Below are 7,603 nucleotides of genomic sequence, written 5' to 3' on the forward strand. Positions count from 1 at the left end.
AAGGTATCGGCTGTGTTGGCGTGGCGAGTCAATGGTCGTAAGGTAATTCTTGATGATAAATTACAGTTTTAGTGTTCTTATTCCCCTTAGGTGAGCATGATCCAGTGAGATTTTTCAAATGTACTGCGATGTTAATGAAGCAACTTGGTGACTTGTAGGTGAAGGACTTGTGTATGAAGGGAGATTAATAGTGTTTGATTTTCAGAGTTGCCATCTTATAAGATATTTGGAAAGTGTAACTTGCCGTCACATACTACTAGGTACGGTTGAGGACACCAGGGTGTGAAACCCCAGAAGATGTATATGGAGACAGCTTATAAACTCAAGCAGCTTGATATTTAATAGAGAATCAATGCGACTACCTCCAAGCTAAAATAACATGACGGTAGGTGAGGACCCCTGGGGACATGTGGTGAGTAAGTGTGTAATCATTATGAGTATCTTATGATAGCAGTAAGTTGGGTACTCATGGCCCTGGACAATGGATTTCTTTTGACAGTATTTTTTTATGTACTTATAGGACGAAGTGTTTATGTGTTTGCTAATAGGATAGGATGATTTTTATTTTCATTTTTATGCCCACTGACCTTTTGCATTAGTCTGATGAATAGATGTTGAAACATTTACCATTCCAGATGTGACATGAATGAACCTTCTGTGTCTCATTAATCATAACTTTTATTATGCACTGTCCATAGAAAAGAAGTCTCGGAAATTTTTCACAGATCAGCAAACATGTTCTGCAAACCTTGGAGGAGCAGTCAATGAACAACGATATGGGTATTGGTGTTGAAAGGAATATTTTGTTTATATGTGGGAATTGTAGTCGGGCTATATGGTGATGGTGACCAGTACGAGCTGTGTAGATTGTGTGTGAGAGCGTAGTTAGGAGCAGGTAGAGTTTTGTGTCTGTAGCTAGCAGCGGCGCCAAATCCTATCCAAATCCTGACCAAACCTTGTACAAGATCTACCCTGAATGATTGACAGCAGATGTAATGCTGGAACTATATTTTATAAAAAGGATTTTTTGTTTGTTTGAATATTGGTTATTTAATTTTCTTCATTGTTTTTTTTATTAGTAATGTTAAGAAGGCCCTTTTTGTCAAGTTAATTTTGGGCACTATTCCATGTATTGATCAGGAGTGAGAAACTCCGAAGATTTTGTGGTAATCTGTACACATGATATTTTGTAACGATCCCTGTGAGCGCAGTTCTTAAGTGGGTGCAAGGCCGCTTAGGGAGCCTCCGCATCAGAAAGAACAGGGCTTGGTCCACCGGCAGGCGTTGCCGAACCCTGGTATCAACGGCGAAGCAGTGATGCGGCGAGCGGTCACAGCTGTTTCCCCCTCAGAGGGGAGGGGATGCTGGTCTTCCCCCAGGCGCAGGCTCACACCGGAGCCCGCAGGCGTGTCACCACGGCAGCGCCAGCTGATGGCCGGCGTTCCACCCCATGCGCTAGTCATCTGACAAGCGAAAGGGAAAGTATGACGCACACCAGGCGAGGCCGCCGATCCCTGAGCGCCGCTAGTCCAGACGGCTGCTGCGGTGAGGTAACGCCCACTGCCCGGAGGGACGCGGGTCCCACCACTGACGCATCAGCTGAGACGGTGCAAAGAGGTGATAAGCGGGTTTCAAGCCCGACACCTGCACGAGTTTACGTCGACCTCGATGCGACGCAGAAGAGCGCGTGTCTCCCCATTGACACGACAGGATACGGGGGCGTGTGTCGGTAAAACACATTCCTCCACAACACACGGACGACGACCGCCAAGCCGCCTTCTCGATTATGAGGCAGGGCCCACAAGTGGCGATGTCCTGCAAATCTGCAACGCCGAACCATCCCACAGTATGGACGCAGAGGGTGGAAACGGGCACGAGGCAACGTCGCGGGGTGCTGTCTAGGATGAACAACCTGGGTTACAACGGACGTTACAATCAACGCCGCTGCGAACTCCCCAGTTCAGTGTTGTGGTCCCCTAGTAGCTTATCCTCCAAGTCGCCTTTGGAAGAGACGCCCACCCCAGCACCTAAAGAGAATACCCAGTGAAACAACCATGTGGCGAAACTGAAAAATGACAGCGTGTCAACGAGTTGATTTCTGGATGTGTTTTTGTACTCATGTCTTGTTTTCCATAGGTGATTATTTACCAGCTGTCATACCATTGGGTTCATTAATGATTTTGTATCACTGTATTTGTTGTGAATATTGTATTTTGCACTTTCACTTGCATGTTTTTACATATGTCAGCACCAGATGATACTGCTTTGGTTCGTGATAATGATTTTGCATCATTGTATTTGTTTATATATTTATATATATTATGTACCTGTTCACCTATGTCTCTATGTTAACTTTTGATAGTTGGTTAAAGCAATTTTAAAATATTATCTCTTGGTTGTGGTCGTAGTAGGTCAGATGACATGATGTTAGCGTAGTATATCACGCTTAATTTAATTTGTTCTGTTTGCTTTGCGGACCGCATGAGGTCACAATTATAGACTAAGGTCAGATAAAGCTCACTTGGATATAAGAGATTAATCAACTCCTTTGTGCTCCTGTTTACTGTTGCAATTGTTACTCGTTAGGGTATGTTTGTTTCGAAGACTGTTGGCGAATCTCCTAGCATGGCGAGAAAATTCGCGGCACAGTCTTCTCCGGGACGTTTGGGGTGATGAAAGGGTCCTGTAGCCACCTTTCATTGCCAACTCTCGTAGTGGTCAAGTCGGCAAAGAGGTTTCCGCTACTTGTGAGAAATCCACCTGCGTTAGGTTGGTGGCGGAAATGGCATCCTGGGGTTTTCCGGTCCACGCGGAGCGTGGAAGAGGCTGGAGAAGCGGGAGGCAGTCTGCCGCCGGTACGGGAAGGGTACATAGCTGTGCTCCAGTCGAAGAAGGGTGAGTTGGACTGACAGCGTGGCGCGTTGTCACATAGAGAGTGGAGCTTTTAGCTTTTGGTCTCGAATTTCGTCTTATAAAGATTTACTTGCTGGGTTGCAGCAGGGAATGCAAGGCTTTTGTAGACTTTCAGTTTGATTCCCAATGCAGTCTTGACTTTGATCCGTGAGAGGAACGCAGCACAAAGGAGTTGCATATGTTGAAGTGCCCTCGGTTCAGTGTGAATGTTTATGTGCCTACAACTGTGTGTGTATGCTTCTAATCTTTTCCGGATCTTGGTAATTTTTGTGTATTTGTGAATTTTCTTTGTCTCATGTGATTAAAATTTGGCCACGGTCCATAGAAATTGTCTCCGCGGACCGAGTGGGCACGCGAGTCTGTCATGAAACGTGTAGTATTTCACAAGCAATTGTACATAGTTAGCATGCAACAGCAGTCTATAGATGCACTACATCAATGTTTTAAGGAATAAATAATTTTGCCTTCAATCTTATCTTGTGTACCGATGTTACGTCGCCGTTACCTTCGCCATTTACCTTGTAGTTTTCCTTGTTGGCCCACCTATAGCGTTTCCATGTGCACAGGTGTAGTGATTAGTGTCCCCTTTTTTTATCTGAAACAAATGCCCTGGAATAGATCGTGTTTTCACGAATCTTGCTGCAGGCTGCACTTACGCATGGTGTTCACGCCCTCTTTACTTTACTCAATATTTGATTCACGGGAAGAATGCCTGGATCATATTAATAACTACATCCCATTATTTATCAATGACTTTACAATGAATGTTCTTTTGTGAGTTTTTCTTACTAATAAATTAAGTAATTTTCCGACTCAGTGCTACCTCTTCTTTGTCGTGTGGCTAGAGTTGGTGGCGACCCTATCTTTTATATTGATTTCAGTGTCAAATAGCATTTTCTTATTCAAAGTGTGCGCGGCTCTTTTAGCTATCAGGATACATTCAAAGGGCGCTTCATGCTTCTTGCACATAGCGTCCTTTTATTCACGCCACTTACAACATAAATGTTCAAATGTGTGTGAAATCTTATGGGACTTAACTGCTAAGGTGAACAGTCATTAATCTTATACACTACTTAACCTAAATTATCCTAAGGACAAACATACAGACCCATGCTCGAGGGAGGTCTCGAACCTCCCCCGGAAACAGCCTCACAGTCCATGACTGCAGCGCCGGAGACCTCTCGGCTAATCCCGCGCGGCGAGTAAACGTAATATGAAATAGTTTGCATATTGTGTGGAGGACGGAGGATGTATTCATGGATGGAGCGGAAGAGAGAGACGTATTTGAAACAACAAAAACTACTGTGATAGAGTCCATCTACGCTGATTAGTTTGTAAGTATGTAGACAGGGTATAAATGAAATCAAAATAGAATACTTAAGAAACTGTATATTCAAAAGAAACCCACTTGAATTAAAAGGGCAACTCAAAGGAAAGCTAACCCATATTGTATCTTTTCTGTTGCCACGCGATCCCACTAGTTCCCAATGAGGAAAAATGACGAAAAAGAAGATATAACAAAACATTTTAAGAACTCTAATATTTTATGCAGAATCCTTCATTATTTTGTACTTCTATCACTCGTCTTGGCATATAATGTATAAGCTGTCGGACGTAACAGCCTGAAGAAGCAATTTCCTCCCAGGCTTCCAGGACGCAGTCCCAAAGAGCGTCCACAGTAGTTGGTTGGTTTCGTGGCCATTTTGCATGGGGGCTTAATTATGTAAATAATGAATGCAAATACTTTTTAAATTTTTTGTAGATTTAGTAGCTGACTGTCCGGTTACGCAGTCTCGTAAACGGTTGGCCCTGACTAGTATTAGTACGCAATCTGACTGCATAGAATAACAACAAAGAATGAGAGAAAACTTCCGTTAACACAATTAATTAATTAAGTCCCCAGCAACTATAAAACCTACGAAGCAACAAAACACAAGTGTAGCTGCTCTGTGTGTGGAAGTGTGATTCAACGTACACATCTGGCACGGTTCTTCCTCAATAAGACCAGATATTTTAAACATCATTTATACTGAAGTAATTAAAAAAAAACAGAAATACTATAATTGCACATAGAAATCAGAAATACAGTCTAATACAAGAACACGAGCCAGATGCTTTGTTGACTGAACCTGTGACCAATAGGCATTATTGTTCAAGACATTGAAATAATACAAAAAAAAGGAATTCTTTTACCTTCATATATATTGACGAATAGCACATTACAGCATCCCTAATCCAACATCTGGTGTCTAGCCCATCAAAACAATACTACTAGTTCTGAACAAGCACTCTCCATGGGAACTTACCAACAACGACTCACCACTGCTACATCTCAACAAGCACTCTCCACCACGACTTCTCGATAAGAACTGCCAGTGGAGGCGGCTGAATAATACTCTTTGGTGCAATCTCTGGCGCTGTGGCTCAGTGTAGCCACCTTTCATATGCCCCTCCTCCACGGGCCAGAATTTGACGGTATTTTTGCCAGCATTGGTGGTGAAAATACCATCAAATTCGTCCAAAAAAAACACAAACAAAAATTAAAGATAATATTAATAATTAAATATCATATAACTAAATAAATTTTGGCTTTGCACTGACCCTTCAATAACCTAATATATAAAATACAGTAAGGAATACAAATGCTTTCATACATGTGATTTTACATAGTAGTTTACACAAGTACCATTCAATCAATGGCACCAGCAATGTCAAATAGGTGTAGGTAAGAGTCTCATAACATTTCACAAACAGTAAATACACCAAAAAAATCAGTTTATACAAATATTCACATAAAATGCTTTCCATAGTTCAATAAACAAGTAGTTGACAGATCCAGCAGTAGCACCCAGCAATGGTCAACAGGTGCAGACACCAACGAGTGACATTATTTCAGTAGAAACAGTTCCATCAGTGGCACCCAGCAATGTTAAACAGGTGCAGACAGCAAGAAGTAACATCATTTCAGTAGAAACAGTTCTAACAATGGCACCCAGTAATGTTGAACAGGTGCAAACACCAACAAGTGACATTATGTCAGTAGAAACAGTTCCATCAGTGGCACCCAGCAATGTTGAGCAGGTGCAGACAGCAACAAGTGACATCATTCAGTAGAAGCAGTTCCATCAGTGGTACCCAGCAATGTTGAGCAGGTGCAGACATCAACAAGTGACATCATTTCAGTAGAAGCAGTCCATCAGTGGCACCCAGCAATGTTGAACAGTTGTAGACAGCAACAAGTAACATCATTTCAGTAGAAGCAGTCCATCAGTGGCACCCAGTAATGTTGAGCAGGTGCAGACACCAACAAGTGACATTATGTCAGTAGAAACAGTTCCATCAGTGGCACCCAGCATTGTTGAACAGGTGCAGACACCAACAAGTGACATCTTTTCAGTAGAAGCAGTCCATCGGTGGCACCCAGTAATGTTGAGCAGGTGCAGATACCAACAAGTGACATTATTTCAGCAGAAGCAGTCCATCAGTGGCACCCAGTAATGTTGAACAGGTGCAGACAGCAACAAGTGACATCATTTCAGTAGAAGCAGTTCCATTAGTGACACCCAGCATTGTTGAAAAGGTGCAAGTAACAGTCCATAATATTCACTATCACTAATTAGACAGTTCATCAGAGTTTATCAGCAGAAATTAAACATTTCCAAGTGGCACCCAGCAATGTTGAATAGGTGCAAGCACAAACAACAGTTTGAATGCACACACAATTGCTTTTACAAAATTATTATCAATGCTCTTACACTAAACATACAAATTATAATAAACACACAAATGATATCAGATAATTGTCATATTAAATATTACAAATACACAAATATCAGTAAACCTATAATATTTATGGGTGTCAGTGCAAGCCACAACAAACAAGTAAAATAATATTTAGGAGATAGGTCGGTACCAATTATTTGGGATTAGGAAAGGAAAACACACAAAACACACTCACTCATCTTTCATCCACATTAAGTACTACTGTGTAATTGAATAGTGTTAACTGTGTAAATGCAATTCTGTCCAAAATTTTATGTTCAACTTGTGTATCAAGTAGTAGTGGCAGCAATGTATAACAGTCAATAATAGTTAATCGACGTCATAGTCATCATGTCAAGACCAATGTTTGCCAAGCCAAATCAAAATGTATGGTTGCTGAACAACTGTCAGTGTGCCAAGATATGCAAATGCTTCCTCTCTCCAAAAAAAAAGTATATACTGCTTAGTGATTTAACAAAGTGTGTGTGTAGACAATCTTCCTTCCAGTTGAGTGTTCTAGTCTGCCATCTTTATCCTCCTTGTTCCATATAAACCAACAAAAAAATATGCTCCTCACTTACTTTACCTCTTATCCACCAAAACTCCAATAATCATCAGCATCACATAATCTTAATACTTCAATAATACCTCTTACGTCGATACATATAAAACTTATCATCAGTATCATTTACCTAACCTCTTGCCCACCAAAACTCCAATAATCATCAAATTCACACAATCTCAATACCTCAATAATACCTCTTAAATACGTCAATACATATAAACCTTATCGCCAATATCATTTCACTTCCATAAAAACTCTTTCCTCTAGTCAGTCCCCTCGAACAAGTACAGATAAAATCCTAGTTCAAACTTCAATTCATCATCCCATACAATCCGAATGACACAATGTCCACACACAATCTCT

The sequence above is a fragment of the Schistocerca nitens genome, chromosome 8 (assembly GCF_023898315.1).
Source record: "Schistocerca nitens isolate TAMUIC-IGC-003100 chromosome 8, iqSchNite1.1, whole genome shotgun sequence".
Taxonomy (NCBI): Eukaryota; Metazoa; Arthropoda; class Insecta; order Orthoptera; family Acrididae; genus Schistocerca; species Schistocerca nitens.